General features: G+C 37.7%; 2 pseudogenes; one reads left to right on the plus strand and one right to left on the minus strand.

Annotated features, from left to right (window-relative positions):
- Nucleotides 1–4,209: 4,209 nt before the first annotated feature.
- Nucleotides 4,210–4,961, plus strand: LOC110216189 (olfactory receptor-like protein OLF3; annotated as a pseudogene).
- Nucleotides 4,962–13,669: 8,708 nt separating this feature from the next.
- Nucleotides 13,670–14,589, minus strand: LOC110216128 (taste receptor type 2 member 134-like; annotated as a pseudogene).
- Between the last annotated feature and the right edge of the window lie 3,575 nt (nt 14,590–18,164).

The raw sequence follows: 18,164 nt of genomic DNA on the forward strand, positions 1-18,164 counted from the left end.
TTATCCTTTTCACTTTTGAAACTTGATATTGGGTTTTCTTCTTTCTTTTTTTTTTAATGAAATTTACAATGGTTCATCTATTTTATTTTTTTTTCATACAGCCAGCTCTTAGTTTTATTTATTAGTTCAATAGTTTTCTTACTTTCAATTTTATAAATCTCTCCTTTGACTTTCAGGATTTCTAATTTTTGTCTAATTGGGGATTTTTTTCATTCATGCTTTTTCTAGCTTTTTTTTTACTGCATGACAAAGTAGTTAAACTGTTCTTTCTCTACTTTATTGATGTAAGAATTTAGAAATAAAAATTTTTCCCTAGGTACTATTTTGGCAGCTTCCCATAAATTTTGCTATTTTGTCTCATTTTGGTCATCCTCTTTGATGAAATTATTGATTGTTTCTAGGATTTGTCCTTTGATCCACTTATTCTTTAAGATTAGCTTATTTACTTTCCTATTAATTTTTTATCTGTGTTTCCATTGCCTTTTATGGAACATAATTTTTCTTACATCACAATATTGAAAAGGGTGCATTTAATATTTCTTTCTTTCTGCAGTTGATTGTGAGATTTTTAATGTCCAAACATATGTTTAATTTTTGAGCAGGTGTCATGAACCACTAAAGAAAAGATATTCTCTTTTCTATCACCATTCAATTTTCACCAGAAGTCTCTCATTTCTGATTTTTCTAAAATTCCTCAACTTCTTAGCTTAATCTCCTTAAAGTCTTTCTTGTTCATTTTATGATTAGATTTATCTAATTATGAGAGGGGAAAGTAAAATACTCCACAACTATAGTTTTGCTGTCTGTTTCCTCCTGTAATTCATTTAAATATCCTTTAGATATTTGGATGCTATACCATTGGTGCAGGGCTGTTAAGTATTGTTATTACTTCATTGTCTATGGTACCTTTTAGCAAAATATAGTTTTCTTAAGTATTTTAATTAGATCTATTTTTGCTTTTGTTTTGTATGAGATCATGATTGCCAGCCCCTTCCTTTTTTACTTCATCTGCTCCAGCCTTTTACCTTTGCTCTGTGCTTGTCTCTCTGCTTCAGATATGTTTCTTGTAAACAACATATTGTAGAATGCTGGTATTTAATATGCTTTGCTGTCAGCTTCAGTTTTATGGGAGAGTTCTTCTCATTCACATTCATAGTTATGATTACTGACTCTGTATTTCCCTCTAACCTGTTTTCCCATTTATGCTTTTCTCTGTCTCTCTCTCTCTCCTTTCAACCTGTTCTTCCTCCCCAGTGTTTTCTTCTAGGCCCTTAAGCACCAGGAATGCCTTTTTGGTGGTGGTGGTGGTGGTGGTGTTTAAATAAAATCCAGGCCTGTGATTTCATCCTTGTGGAAAATGTCAAGTGTGGAAATTAACTTCAAGGATGCAAATAGGCAATTGGTCAAAAACTTGGAATCTTAGAAAATTACCTGGAACAATGAAATCATTCATGACTTATTCATAATCACACATTTAGTGTATATCAAGAACTTGAATCCAGGTCTTCATGACTACAGGATGATCTCCTTGTAATGCTCGGATCAAAGCTCAAGGATTATATTCAGTTCTGGGCACCACATTTTAGGTAGGTCATTAATAAGCTAGACAACTAAGGGAGGAGAAGCACAATGGTAAATGATCACAGGGTCATAGATTCAAAGCAAGGAGAGATCTCAGAGATCTCTAGTCCACCCCCTCATTTTACATACAAATGAAGAAACTTCAGAAGAAGGTGTGATCTTATTGAAGATCACTCAAATAACAATAACAAATTAGTGTCAGAAGTATAAAGCATTAGCTAAAGGAAGTGAGATGTTTAGCCTCAAGGAGAGAAGACAATGGGGAAAATGTAGCACAGTTAGCTGTTTTCAGGTATTTTAAGAGCTGTTGAGGGGCTGCTACATGATACACTGGATGGAGCACTGGCCTTGAAGTCAGGAGGACCTGAGTTCACATCCAGCTTTAGACACATAACACTCACTAGCTGTGTGACTCTGGGCAAGTCACTTAACTCCAATTGCCTCACCCAAAAAAATAATGAAAAAAAAATTTTTTAAAGAGCTGTTGAAAAACAAAAGGCTTAAACTTGTTCTTCTTCATCCCAGAGGGCAGCACTAGGAGCAATGATTAGAAGTTGCTCCCTGTCAGAGAAATTTTCTTAACAATGAAAGCTATCCAAAAGAAGAATGATCTAGATTGGGAGGCATTGAGTGCCCTCTCATTTGAGAAGGCCTCATTCCTGGTCTTCAAGTAAAGGAGGAATGCTCATTTGTCAAGAATGGTTTAGAGGGAATTCCTGTTCAATCATGAGCTGGCCTCCCTAGATGACCTCTGGGGTCCCTTTGAACATTTCTCTGATGCCCCAAATCTTGCTGCTACTGTCATCATTTTGACTTTGCTCTTTCCAATGTACAGCCAAATAATGAACAATAACAATGTTTGCTCTTTTCAGAGCCGGACAAAAAGAGGAAGATAAGGAATGGAGGAGAAGGAGGTAAGGTCTGTGTACCAGTACATTAGAATTGAAGAACATTAGAGAGGAAAATAATATCCCTAGGGGTTCTTAACCTATGAATTTATTTCATTTACTTTTTATGCTTGTATTGCAATATGTGGGAAAGATTTAGCAGTTAGGCTTCCACAGCAGAACACTTAAATTCTAAGGGGTACTTCCAAGATCTCACAGATAGTCCCTCAACAAATCAGAAAGGGCCCCAAACACTCTGAAAAACCACTACTTCCTTAAGCCAGAGCCCTAGAAGCTAAACCAGTCACAACTGGTTGGGTCAAGAACTGAGCAAGAGCTTTTCTCCACTATGCTTGCTTAACTAGCTTATTGAATATTAACTGACACACTCTGAGGGCAGAGATAGTCGCCATTTTTGAACATGGAATGGATGACCGGAATGGGGGAAGATGACAAGGAGTAACATGGGGTGGGCAGTATGGGGAGAGTGTAACCGAAATGAGTTGGTCCAAGACCAGCTCAAATGAGAGGAGTATGGATTTTACTAACCATTTAAAAGCCGGCTCTGCTTCCATAGCAGCACACACATGCCATACCAGGGTGCAATGTGCCCGCTTCTTGGGAGAACTGTAATAAAGGCTTTCATTCACACATTTCTATAGTAGATTTTTGTTTCAGATTTTCTAATATGATATAGTTTATTTCCTTTGTATTAATATGTATTGTACATTTATACATCTTAAAACATTATGCTGAGAAGGGGTCCATAGGCATCACCAGAGTGCCAAAAGAGTCCAAAAAAAGGTTAAGAATCCCTGAGTCTAATGTTCTCAGTTTGCCAATGAAGGACGTAAGATGCCAAAAGGTAAATTATACATAACCTGTTACTGTCAGAGTCAGAATTAAAATCCATGTTTTCTGACTGCAGCACCAACGTGGAAACACTGTGTCATAATGACATGTTATCTAATAGAGTAACTTTTGTAGAATCCTAAAAGTTTTGCTAGGATGGATTAGTATAATTATAAGGCCAAAAAGAAATGCTGATATCATAGTTAAATGTAGCTTTTTTCCCCCCTAGGGGACCTGGTCAGCAAGGAGAAAAACAAAGATCGAGATACTCTGTTTAGTGTCCCCCCCCCCCCTCCCCTGGTCTTAGCAATGAGAGGAATGGCCCTCATTTGGAAATTCTAGAAAGACTGGACTATTATAGCTCCTAAAAGCTTAGACTTTCTATGTCAGTGCCTTCATCAGTGACAAAACTTTGCAAATATTTTCAGTACAAGTGAAAGATTGGTTAATTGATATTTTGTTAATTTCTTCTTTAAATAAACTACTGTCAATATTTTCCTAATAGCATACTTTGAAGAACTAGAGAGATTATTACAGTTAGCAAAATCAAAGTGGGGCTACTTTCATCACTCAAGGATTAATATTGGTGGAGTCAACCAAGTTCTTCCCCTTCAAAACCCAGGTCAAGAATCTCAAGAATAAGCTCCTATTGACTTTGTTAGAATCAAACAGGGACGCCAAATTCTATCCTGAATGGCATTTTGCTATTGCTTCTCTTTTTCTGGAAGCCTGGCCTTTCTACTTCATCAGAAGTGATAAGATGGCCTAAAGTGTGAATCTTGTTAGGACTCTCTACTGACCAGAAGACTCAAGTTAGGCTCTTTGTTGTGTTTGCAGCCACTATTTACTGACCTTGCTGGGCAATGGGCAGATAATCCTTTTGATCTAATTGGATGCTCAACTGCACTGTCCCATGTACTTCTTCTGTAACCTCTCAGTCATTGACATATACTACACAACCAGTGCAGTCTTTCCCATGGAGAAAAAGACCATCTCCTATGCCTGGTGTGCAACTCAGGTCTTCTCCTTGGCATTAGATGGAATCAAGTTTCTACAGTTGGCAGCAATGGCTTATGACTGATACATGGCACTCGGTGACCCTTCATGATATGTCATGGTCACGTGCAGAGAAATGTATATGGGCCTGGCCATCACCCTCTGGTTCATTGGCCTGGCCAATTCATCAGTGAAGAAAGAAGTCACAGTGAAACTTCCCACATGTGGACAGAATATCTTAAACCATGTAGCCTGCGAGACCCTGGTCAAGGTGCAGCTGGTTGGTGTAGACATCACCTTTAATCAGATTATTATTTTAGTACCTACTATCATAGTGCTTCTGGTGCCCTGCTGCCTCATTTCCCTCTCCTATATCCACATTGCAGCAGCAATCCTATGTATAAATTCCACTCAGGGATGTTACAAAGACTTTGGAACATGCGCCTCCAAGCTTACTATGTCTTATGGAATGTCCCTGTTCACTATATACAGCCCCACGTCAGCACCTCAGCTGAATACTACAAAATGGTAGTCCTGTTCTATTCTGTGGTAACCCTTATCCTCAAGCCCCTGATTTACAGCCTCAGAAACAAAGATATGAAAGCTTCACTAAAAAAAAAAGTGATAGGAAGGAGCTCAGCCTGAGGAAGGGAGAAAGATTATTGCTAAATAAAAGAGAGAGGAATTCCTCATAAACAATAGGGTATTGACTCAAGGTGACCTATAGAAAGATGGGAAGGTACTGAGGATCTGCACAGTGGGTACTAAGAGTGAGAATGACAATAATGACCTTAGACACTTTGCTACATGGCCTGGAATCATGACAAAGAGCCCACCTTGCTTTGGGGAAATGATCTACCTGTGTGACCTTGAACAAGCTGCTTAATCTCCCTATGCTTCAGACCCCTCAGCTTTAAAATGAGGGAGTTGGACCAAATGATGTCTGAGGTCCTTCCCAGCTCTACATCTATGATCTTATGTGCTATGATCTCAAGATGTTTTCAGGTGAGTAATTACACATTTATTTAGATGCATTTTATATATATACACATACACACATGTGTATTACATCCGTTTTCTGTGCCCACAACCCTTTCACCCAGATAATAATGATGCAGAGCCTTCAGACTCTTACCTCCCACCTCACTATGTTCTCTATGTCCTATGTGATGGTGACACAATCAGCAGTTCCCTGCCAGTGGCATATCATAATGTATGTGTGCATATCCATGCATGTATATATTGCGTAGAAATATATAAATAAATACACATATGAATTTATTCATAAAATCTCTTTTGATGCTTACAACAACCCTTTGAAGTAGATAAAAGATGTATTATTATCCCCAGTATTAGACAAGAAAATAAGCTCCAAAAGATCAGTTGAATTTTCTACAGTCACACAACTAGTAAGGGACTAATCTGGACCATGAATCCAAGTTCCATGTTGTTTCATTGATATGCTACTGCTTCTCCAATAAATCAGCAACCATACTTATTGTCTACTATACTGCACCATCAAATATTAGAACCCAGTCATGAACAGATATCAGTGTTTAAGAGAAGAACTTTCAATGAAATAGAATTTACAGATAGATTCTTAGAGTATGTCTAATGGGAGGGTCAAACACATACATGGGTGAAACAAATGAACACAGAAAGCCAGGACTACAAATGCTTCCCCTGATCCTGGAGCATCCAAAACAAGGAAGTTTCCATACATCTCAGACAACCTTCAATGATGAGGAAGAGAGAAAATTTGAAACCCAAAGTTTTAAAAGCTAATGTTAAAAATTGTTTTCAGACGTCACAGGGCTGGGACAGGGACATCAGAGAGGAAAGAGCAAACACCACCAAGTCAGGCCAGAGCCACTGTCACCAGCTTGCCCACCAGAAATTTTAAATATATACATGTTACTTTTACAGCATTTTTCTCAGAATTTCTATGTATTTTTAAGATCCTGACATATGTATTAATATTCATATCTTCATATGTGTATATGCAAGTTCTGTGAAATAGGGGCTGAGTTTCACACATAATCATTTTATGTGTCCTACTTTGTTCCCAAAAATACATTCTCTTTCTTCAGTATTCATTAAATTCAGAATAAAAAAGTAAAAGTTTCAAAAGAAAAGCTGAATTCAGAGAAAAACAAGTTCCATGGTCCCATCTAAAGCATTTAATTACATTGAGAATCTGATGTGGCTGAGCAAAGGAAGGAAGGGGCACCACTTTTTTTTTAACTCATCAATCATTTCAATCTGGACATGATTTTGAGCTCCTGGCACCAATACTTTAAAGATCATGTAAAATAAGCAAAGGACTACAAGATTGGACAAAAGTGCAAATGTCCTTATTTTAAAAGAGAGAGAGAGAAAAGAATCACATCTACAAAACCTTAGGCCAATGAACTTGACTTGGATTCTTTAGAAAATTCTTGAACAGATTATGAGACGTAGGTAGTGAACACCTAGAAAGGAAAGTGCCATTTACCATAGGAATCTCATTGATCATCTGGTTCAGAGGTGTCAAACATGCCTCCCCCATATAGCCCACAACACTCCTGAGTGCCACCCAAACCATCTACAATGGGTGCTTTCATTTCCTTCTTCTCACTCTCTTCTTAACTCTCTACAGTCTGGCTTGTAGCCTCATCATTCAAACAAAATTACTCTCTCCAAAGTTACTAATGATCTCTTAATCGCCAAATACAATGGCCCTTTCTTAATCCTCCACATTTTTTACCTCTCTGCAGCCTATGACACTGTCAATCAGTCTCTTCTCCTTGACATTCTCTCCTTTCTAGGTTTCCCTGACACTACCCTCTCCTCATTCTACCTATTCGACCATTCCTTTTCAGTCTCCTTTACTGCATCTTCATCCAGATCATACCCACTAACTACAAGTGCCCCACAGGACTCTGTTCTGGGAACCTTCTTCTCTTATCTCTCTATACTATTTCACTAAATGATCTCATTAGCTTTCATGGTTTCAAATATCATCCCTATGCTAGTGATAATCATATCTCCTTATGCAATCTAACTTCTTTCCTGACCTCCAGAATCCCATCTCCAATTCTCTACCACACATTCAAACTGGATGTCCTATAAACATCTCTAACTCTATACATTCAAAACTGAACTTATTTTTCCCACTAATTCTTCCCCTCTTTCTAACTTCTTTATCATTGTTGGTGTTACCACCATTGTTCCAGTCATCCATCCAGGCATGTAACTTAGTTGTCATCCTCAGCTCCTCCATCGTCTTTTTACCCTCCCATATGCAGTCTATTGCTAACAGCTGTTGATTTTACCATTATCCCATCTTTCTCATGTGCCTTCTTCTCTGCTTTGACATTGCCACCACCCTGGGGAAGGCCCTCAACAGCTGATGCTTGAACTATAGGAATAGCCTCCTGGTTGGGCTCCTTGCTACAACTCTCTCCTTACTCCAGTCCATCATCCACTCATTTGTCTAAGTTATCTCCCTGAAGCTCATGTATAACCATTTCTCTCTCTCTCTCTCTCTCTCTCTCTCTCTCACACACACACACACACACACACACACAAAACTCAATAAACTCCAGTAGCTCTCCTATTACCTCTAAGATCAAACATAATCCTCTCTTTGGCATTCAAAGCCCTTTTTAAACCTGTCCCCTCCATACACACACTATGCCAAATTTATTATGCCTCATACCTCACCAAATTCTCCATAATACAGGGACACTGGCCTTCTTGCTAGTGTTCCTTGAATATGACAGTCTATATTCAGACTCCAGATATTTTCACTGCCTTGCTTGAATTCTGTCTCTTCTCTTCTCTCTCTCCACCTCCCGGCTTCCTTGGCTTCCTTTAAGGCCAACTAAAATCTCACTTTCTCCAGGAAACCTTTCCAGATTCTCCTCAATTCTAGGGTCTTCCCTGTATTGATTATTTCCAATTTACCTTGTATATAGCCGGTTTGTACATAGTTGTTTTCATGTTTTCTCCATCCTTAGACTGTAAGTTCTGTATTTTGACTGGTTAACACAGTACCTGACACACAGTGAGCAGTTAATAAATGTTTATCTAGTAGATTCTTCAATGTTTGTTGCTTTTAAACTTCTGTGTTCATTTATATGTTTATCAAGTAGATGTTTTTTGTAACTATGTCAAGAAAGAGAAACTATTAGTGGCTACAAACAACTAGACATGGTGTTTTTGTCAGATAGCTGCAAGATGGTAAAGCATAAGAGAATGCAGTGATTTTACCATCAATTAAGAGGACATACAATTGGGGAAGATATTCTTAACCTAATTAATTCATAACAATGAATTGGAAGGAAGACAAAAAAATATGTACTTGTGAAATTTACACAGCTGGAGCAAAATTGGTGACTAGGAACCTTAAGGAGTTATTTGGCATGCTAAAAAAATTCACATGAAATGGGAACGCTGCAACATACATAAAGATGTTTCAGCATCACAGAGAATGCCACAACTTAAAAATGTATTAGATAATGCTATCAAAATTATTAAATTTATAAAATCAAGACTAATTCTTAATTATTTACCATTTTATGTAGACAGATGTATATCCAGCTTGATACACTTCAAACACACAGAGATGTTAGATGTCTTTCCTGTGGAAAAGGTATTACATATCTATATGAATTGAGAAAAGAGTTAGTTGCCATCTTTACTAATCATCCTTTTTACCTGAGGGAGTATTTGAGGCATCAAGCAGCATGACATAGATACAAAGATTAGCATATTTAACAGACATTGATTTAAAAATGAATGAACTCTATATGTCAACACAGGTTAAAAATACAAACACGTTCAATGCTCAAGATAAAGTAAAAAGTGTAATTGAGAAACTAAAATTTTAGAACCACAAAATTGAGAATAATGCTGAGTGCTTAGTGATGTTACATAATTTCTTTTTTCTTTTTTTGTAAGTTTTAAATTTTATTTTAAACTTAAACACAAAATAAGAAAAGGGAAAAAAAGCATTGCCACATACAGTGCAGAATATGAGAAGATTCAGTATAAAACAATAAATTTCGATTTCAAGAAAACCTGTATAATAAATACTACAGTGTTTTCAAGGTTATCCAGATTCTCTTTGCTTCCTTGTAAGTTTTCTTTGGTTATGTCCTGTGCACTTCTTACTTTATTTTTCTCCTCCCTCCCCCCAAAAAAGGCTACAATTAAGTTCAGGTACACATACACACACATACACACACACACACACACATATGAGTATGAAGGTATGTGTGAATATATGTGTGTTTATAGATATCTGCATATAAATACATAGATATCTATAAATACCTACACATATACATGCATACATATATGTAAGATGGTACTATGCTCATTTCCACTTGTCATCTGTTTCTCTGAAGGTGGATAGCATTTTCCTTCATAAGTCCAAGTCTTTCCATGTTTTTCTAAATCAGCTAGCTCATCATTTCCTACACCACAGCAATATTCCAACCCAATCACATTCTATCTGATTGTCTAAGAAAGCTTTTTCTCCCCAATTTTCTATATCCTTTCTATTCTTGGCTGCATAGGATTTATTAGTACCAGAAAATTTTAATTCAAAATAATCCAAATTATCCATTTTATCCTTCAACAATGCTCTCACATTATAATATAGTTTAAGTCTGATACTACTAAATCTGCTTCCTTTACATCTTTTTCCCCCGGTTTCTTTGAAGTTCCTGACCCTTAGTTCTTCCAAAGGTCTTTTTTTTTACTCAGTAAGATAATTTTTTAGTAATTTAATTGGGATGGAAATACATAAATAGATTAGGTTAAATTGTGATTTTATTATATTGGCTTTATCTACTCACAAACAATAAATATTACTTCAATTATTTAGATCTAACTTTATTTGCAGAAAAAAAATTTAAGTTTTTGTTCATATAGTTACTGTCTCTGTTTTGGCTGGTATACTCTCAGGTATTTTATACTGTCTACTTATTTTAAAGGGTCTAAAACAATATTAAATAATATGGCTGACACAAAGTGTAGTTTCCCTATTTTTCTCTTTTCATTAACTCTATTTTAGGTTTAACTTTGTCTGAGATCATGATTACTACCCCTACTTTTTTACAAAATAAATTATATTCCCAGCCTTTATTTTACTTTTCTGTGTATTTCTCACTTTTATTGCATTTCCAAAAAGCAACATGTTGTTGAATTCAAATTTTTAATCAGCTATAAGTTTCTGTTTTATGGGTAAATTCATCCCATTCACATTGTAAGTTATAATTACTTATATATTGTTCTCCTTCCTATTTTTCCTCACTATACTTATCATCCTATTCCTACCCCTTCTCACTCCTCTGCTTTGCCTGCAACCTTGCCTGCCTATTTGTTAGCCTACCCACCCCTGCAAGAGTCCTTCCCTTATCCTCTCATCCTTCCCTACGCCTTACCCTCTTCTTTCTTTCTGAGATTAGAAGATTTTTATACCCTTCTAGATACATAGGCCATTCCCTCTTTAACCCATTCCCAATCAGAATAAGGTTTCAGCACTACCTACCCTCTTCCCTACTAGCTACTTCCGTATCAGTTTTTCCTTTTTTTCCTCATTTGTATGAGACAATTGCTCCTTTTTATCTCTGCCTACACAGTTTTATTTTTTTAGAATCACCTCATCATACTCAGCTCAACCCAAGCCATTCTTTTAAACAACTCAAATAAAAATGAGAGTCATAGAAGTACTGATAATAATTTCATGTATGAGAAGTAAACAATTGGACCTTATTGAATCCCTTGTAATTGGTCCTTCATGTTTACCTTATATTTCTCCTAGATGTTATATGTCAAATTTTCCCCCAAGATCTGACGTTTTTCTCACAAATATCCAAAAGTCTTTCAATTCATTAAATTTCCATATTTTTTTCATTCAGGATTAAACTTAACTTTGCTGGTTAAGTTACCTTTGGTCATATTCCTGTTTGCTCTATGAAATATAGTATTCCAAGAACCAAGGTCTTTCAACATAGTAGCAGGTCTTCTGTAATCCTTATTGTAGCTCCACGATATTTAGATTGGTTTGTTTTTCTGCTCACTTCTAATATTTTCTCATTAACCAGGGAGTTTTAAAACTTAGCTATGATATTCCTGTAAATTTTCCTCCTGGGATCCCTTTCAGGTGATGAGCAGTGCATTACACTGTTTGGTAGTGATGTCCATGCTCTATGTGCTATCACTCAAATATTTTCCCCACATGCCATATGAACTACCCAACAGCATAGGGTGTCCGGAGTCATCCCAGATCCTTAGGTATCTCTCAGGCCTATAAGGAGCCAGCTACCACCCTCCTCTGCACACCATTACTTTCTGGCTGCTATTCCTGAGTCATAATAATTTGTGGTTTCTCATATAAATTATTCAATTGGTTAGATAGCTTGAAGTTCCCACACTGCTAGACTCCCCTTCTCAAGACATGCTGGTTTACTGATTACTTTAATCAGACTATTACAAATGAATTAAACAAACAACAGTGATATATCCAGCGAGAATGTTCCTGAGCTGCACCAATTCCATTACATCCCCTTCCCTCACCCCCAAGCTATGCCAAAAGTCAAAACTTCAGTTTAATTGAGTCATGTTCCCATAGGAGCTAACAAAGACATTTGTCCTAGGTTTATACTCAAAGTTCAGACCAATGAAAACTTCTTTTGTCTAAATGAATTGGGGTGGGAAGGAGGGATTGTGCACAAATAAATTATGTCCCCCTTGGGTCACAGCTCCAGATGGCCACATCCCAGTGATTAGCTCCATTGAACTCAATTCATTTATGCCTCTGATTCTCTCAAACCAACCAAATGAGAAGAGAAATTTCCTAACACAATCTGGACATCAAAGTCCTGACCAGACACCTTGAAGAGGAAGATGCCATCTCTTCTAGCAGGGTAGCATGTTTCTTCTCTCTCTCTTCATATTCTCAGGCCTGGTTTTCTCTGTCATGCCACAGCAATGGATGAGCTGCTTCCACCATCCTCACCCTTGAAGCTTTTTCCTGTCATGGAAGGCATTAAGGAAGCTAGAACCAGGGTACAGCATCAGCAGAATGATTAGGGTGAGCAGAGATAGTCTGGAACAACATCACTATGCTTAAACTGAACATGTCTTAATTATAAATTCTTTTCATTAAGCAAACATTTATTAAGCACCCACTGTGTGTGAGCTCTCCCCACCAACTGAATATGACCTCCATGAGGAGAAGGATTATTTCATTTCTTTCTTCATATCTCTACAACAGCTATGCGGTGCAGTGGATCAACTCTTGGACCTGGAATCAGGAAGACCTGAGTTCAAATCCAGCCTCATACACCTATTGTCTGTGTGACCATGGGAGAGTCACTTTACCTCTGTTTGCCACTGATTCTTCCTGTTGAAAATAGGGGTGATAATAATAACACCTACGTCCAAGGATTATTATAAGGCTAAAAAGACATTCGTAAAGCACTCTGCAAACTTTAAGTTGCTCTATAAATGCTAGTAGTCCTTGGCATATAATAGAGACTTAACAAATATTCATTGATTGAAGGTATTGTTTCAGGTGATAAGAGTTTTGTTTTGTTTTTATTGGTGGGGGAGAGAAGAAGGAGCAAGAAGAGTGGACCTGCAATTTCATTAGTATAGGGAAATCCCAGTGCAGATCAGCACCTTCTCAGCAACCTATAATCTTAAAAGACTGTTATAGGGCCTGAAAGTTTAAGTCAATTCTCTGAAATGTTCATCCAACATATGTCTTTGGTTAAACTTGAACCCAAGTCTTCCTGACAAAGAGGCTGGGTATTTATCTGCAGTTCCATTCATCTAGGGGTCCAAAGACACAAACTAGTGCCTTCAAGGAATTGACATTGTACTGGGAATAGAAGGTGTGTTTCAAGCTAAATTTTGAAAGGAATTGGGAAAGCAACCAAAAAAGCCAGGCCATGACGGAAAAATCCTTTCAGGTATAATCATCTGGGGTGAGTCCAATGACAACAGTCTAGGGTCTGTCAATGGGGACAGAGTTGTGGTCAGCTGACGCCCATGATGCATTTCAGCCAGACTGTGAGAGGCAATTGTCAGCCACTCTGGGTTTCTAAAGAGGGTAAAGATGGAATGGCAAGAAATACTGTTTCTCTACCACTAGGAGGTTAACAAAGGGCTTTGCTCTGGCTAACCTCCCTAGGTTATCTCCTTTTTGTGTATTTTTTGTGTGTGTATAAAATTACGTATATTTTTTCCTTCCCTCATTCCTTCTCTTCCTTCCTTTCTAACTCTTGTGTATCTATATCACAAATAGCAACATTGATCATTGCTCAATATTTATCACTGGCATTAATTACTTCGGAGCTGAATTCCCCTCATGAAGTCACTGGGTCAGGAAGCATCTTCTTCAGATTTTGCTTCTTCTCACTTTTGAGGTGTTCAGGATCAGGAACTCAGGATGGATGGAGATGCCAGCACAGATCACTACCTGCCATACCCAAAACCAAGTGGTGCAAACTGAAATAGCTGCTGTGAGGGCAATGATCAGAGGCAGAACATATGATGTATAGAGGATGAAAAAGAAGAAAAGTGACTTAAGGGTTGTAATGTGGACTTGAATACTCTGATCCTAAGGACCAGCACTGTGCTGCTGCATGTTCCCCAAGTGTCAGCACAGGGAGGAAATGAGCAAGATGGTGGAGGCAAGGAAGGAGAGGAAAGGAATTAAGAAAATAAACATTTGCAGACATTTCAAAATATGCCTCCATAATGCCCATGTTGTCTCATCCAATGTGGTCTTTTCTGAGTAATTCCCAGTGACTGGCAGTTGGAAAACAAAATAGGTCTTTATAAAAGAAGAGATAAATATCAAATTGGGTGTCAGTAGGCAACACAGCAGTAGCCAGGGGACACATTGGGAAATTCTCCATTTCAGCCAGAAGAAGATTGGGTGAGTGAAGGAAGAAATTTTCACACAGTAGAAAACAGCAAGCCAGGTGGTAAATCAGAATGTGGTCACATTACTAAAAGTCCAGAAAATAACAAAGTATAGACTTCTGTTATTTGAAGAGAAATAATTGTAGAAGTTGATAAGAACTGCTGCCCAATATAGAAAGAAGTGGGAGATGCCAAGGCTGGCCAGGATCATGTCACCAGGGGGAAGGGTCCAACATCGCACCCACTCCCTGCCCAGCACTATGATGATGAAACCATTTCCTGGGATTGCTACCATAGACTCCAGGAGAAAGACGATAATGAAGAAGAGATTGAGTAGGCTGGGCATTCTTTCTCTACTGAGCATCTGCCGAGACTCAGATGTTATAGAATAACTTACCTAGAAGATGTTTGATAGAAAACCAAATTCTACCTGGATTCAGCAGCTCTCTTTACTTTATGCAGGATCCCAGCTGTAAGAGAAAGTGGAGGATCAGGAGGATACTGTGTGCCAAATGTGGATTAGAATAGAATACTACCACCTCAACTAATGCAAATCTAACATAAATCATTCACTGAACCCAGTCTCTATTTGTTTATCCTTGATTTGCCTGCCTCTAACCAGCGCCAGGGCCAAGGAAATATCCAGATATAGGCTACCCATCCTGGCACCTTCAAGAACCCTACTAAAATGCATCCTTCTTCCCTGCCCATCCTGCTTCCCTCCCTTATAGCTAGCTACAAGGCTCCACCAGATCTACCCCAACTCCTGTTCTTGTAGTCAAGCACTTATCTACTGCCTTCCCCCACCCCAACTATTAAACATCCTCCTGTCTATAATGTAAACACTTAGTTGTACATTCATGCCCTGAATTCACACTTCAATTTTACTCTTTGTGACTAGTATATCCAGTCTCATTTTGTAGGTGTCAGGTTAACATTGAACCACTTATTTCATCTCTTTGGATCCAACCATTCAACCAGTTCTGAATCTCCCTAATTGCACAATCATTCAACCCACATTTCTCCATTTTTTTCCACAAAAATAGGATTAATGAACACTTTGGCATTAATTTGTTCCTGATCCCAGTCAGTAGCAAGGCCCTGGGGAGTGTAAAACAGGGCAGGGGAGTTTCCATGAAGGGAAAAGGAAAGAGATAGGACAGGTTTCTACTCAGAGAAAAAGTATCCCATAAGGTTAAATACAGGAGTAGGGAGGGGATGCACTCTGAGATACTGGGGATAAGTAACTATGAAGGTTTTGAGTAACTGAGGCAGAAGAGGGAGGTGGGGTGGCATGGAATGAAGGGACAGAATTCTCCTACTTCATTTTACCCAGAGCCAACTCTGCCCTATGAGTAAAATGAGAAGCAAAGCAACACAATGCAAAGCATACTGGATGTGTAATCAGAAGTGGTGGATTCAAATCCTGGCTCTGCCAATAACTACACTTCTCAACATCTCTGGGCCTTAGTTTTCTCATCTGTACAATGAGGGGGTTCTACTATCTGATTTCTGAGAGCCCTTCCAACTTTCCATCAATGGTTCTGTCCCATTAGGGTTCTATGATAATACTTCACAGAAGCCAATTCAGGAATTGGGAGCAGGGTTGGATGAGCCAGAGGAAGGCCTGGTATAGCAAGGTAGTGAGAGAACATCAAGAGAGCATAGTGAAGAGGGTCTATCAGCACAAAGAGCCCACTCTATGTAAGCCAATGAAAGAGAAGTAAGGGAGGATGAAGGACAAATTAGAAAAAGAACACGGATAAAGGAGAACTAAGGAAAAAGGAGGCAAATGGGAGTCCGTGTGTCTCTACTCACGTATATATGTCCTGACAGCTGAGCCAGGTTCCAGGCACATTGGGGGTCAGTCTCCAGTCAAAATTAAATCACATAACATTACAAACCAACCAGAGATTATATTCATCCAAAGCAAAGGACATTTCATTAGATAACATAGCAAAATAATGGACAAGAATTATTCTGCTATGCATAGGGCTGCCATATCTCCACTGAGAGAAAGACGCACAAGATGCATCATCAGGGTAACTCAGGTTTTTACTGCTGCTGCCTGTTCCCCCACAGAGCAACCAAGATCCTTTGGTGGTATCACCAGGGGAGCTGCTTCCTCCACACAGCTGAGGTTCTTCATGAATCTATTATCACTTCCATCTGGATCCCTGCTTAGGGGCCCTCTATTGAATGGCTTGCCACTGAGATGCCATCCACTGCTCTTCAGCTTCTATGGGGCTTCTTCTCCTCTATTATTCAGTTCACAGACCCAAAACTATTACAACTCTTTTGTGACTATACTCCCTACTCTGCTACACCTAGCCAGTTAAGAATAGAAGTCCTTAAGAATTTAAGCCTGTTTTTGTTTTAATTCAATCTATCTCTTCCTCACCTGCCGCTCCATGAACCTAGGCTACAATCTCATCTGAGTTTAGAAGTTTCCTTTCAGCTGGGCTTTATTAGTAATATATAGAAATATCAATGATTTGTGTGGGTTTCTTTTATATCCTGCAACTTTGCTGAATTTATTATTTCAAGTAGTTTTTTATTTGAATCTCTAGGATTCTCTAAATATACCATGATGTCATCTGCAAAGAGTGATAGCTTTGTTTCTTCTTTGCCTATTCTGATTCCTTCATTTTGTTTTTCTTCTCTAATTGTGAAAGTTAACGTTTCCAGGACAATATTGAATAACAGTGGTGATAATGGACATCCTTGTTTCACTCCCGATCTTACTGGAAATGCTCTTACCTTAGCCCCATTGCATATAATGCTTGCTGATGGTTTTTGAAGTCCTATCCATCATTTTGAGGAAGACTCCATTCATTCCTATGCTCTCTAGTGTTTTTAATAGGAAAGTATGTCATATTTTGTCAAATGTTTTTCTCCAACCATTGAGATAATCACATGATTTCTACTAGTTTTGTTGTAGATGTGGTCAATTATGCTGATAGGTTTCCTAATATTGAACCAGCCCTGTATTCCTGGTATAAATCCTACCTGCTCAAAGTGTATTATCCTCCAGATAATTTGTTGTAATCTCTTTGCTAATATTTTATTTAAGATTTTTGCATCTCTATTCATTAGGGAGATTGGTCTATAATTTTCTTTCTCTGTTTTGGTTCTTCCCACTTTAGGTATCAGCACCATATTTGTATTACAAAAAAAAATTTAATAGGACTCTTTCTTCACCTATTTTCCCAAATAGTTTATATAGTATTGGGATTGGTTATCCTTTAAATGTTTGATAGAATTCACTTGTAAATCCATCTGCCCTGGAGATTTTTTCTTAGGGAGTTCATTGACGGCTTGTTCAATTTCTTTTTCTGAAATGGGGTTAAGTATTTTATTTACTCTTCCATTAATGTGGGAAATTTATATTTTTGTAAATATTCATCCATTTTGCTAAGATTGTCAAATTTATTGGCATACAGTTGGACAAAATAACTCCTAATTATTGTTTTGATTTCCTCTTCATTGGTGGTGAATTCACCCTTTTCATTTTTGATACTGGTAAATTGGTTTTCTTTCTTTTTTTTAATCAAATTAACCAAAGTGCATCTATTATATAGTTTTTTTTCATACCACCAGGTCTTAGTTTTATTTATTAGTTCAACTAGTTTTGATATAGTTTTTTTCAATAGTTTTCTTAATTTCAATTTTATTAATCTCTCCTTTAGTTTTCAGAATTTTTAATTTGGTATTTAATTAGTAATTTTCAAGTTGTTTCTTTTCTAGCTTTTTTAGTTGCATGTGCAAGTCATTCATCTTTTCTTTCTCAGTTTTATTCATGTAAGCATTTAAAACTATAAAAGTGCCTCTAAGGACCACTTTCACTGTGTCCTATAATTTTTGGTATGTTGTCTGGTTATTGTCATTCTCTTGGATGAAGTTATTGATTGTTTCTATGAT

This window comes from Phascolarctos cinereus, unplaced genomic scaffold, assembly GCF_003287225.1.
Source record: "Phascolarctos cinereus isolate Bilbo 61053 unplaced genomic scaffold, phaCin_HiC Scaffold_1;HRSCAF=81, whole genome shotgun sequence".
Lineage (NCBI taxonomy): Eukaryota > Metazoa > Chordata > Mammalia > Diprotodontia > Phascolarctidae > Phascolarctos > Phascolarctos cinereus.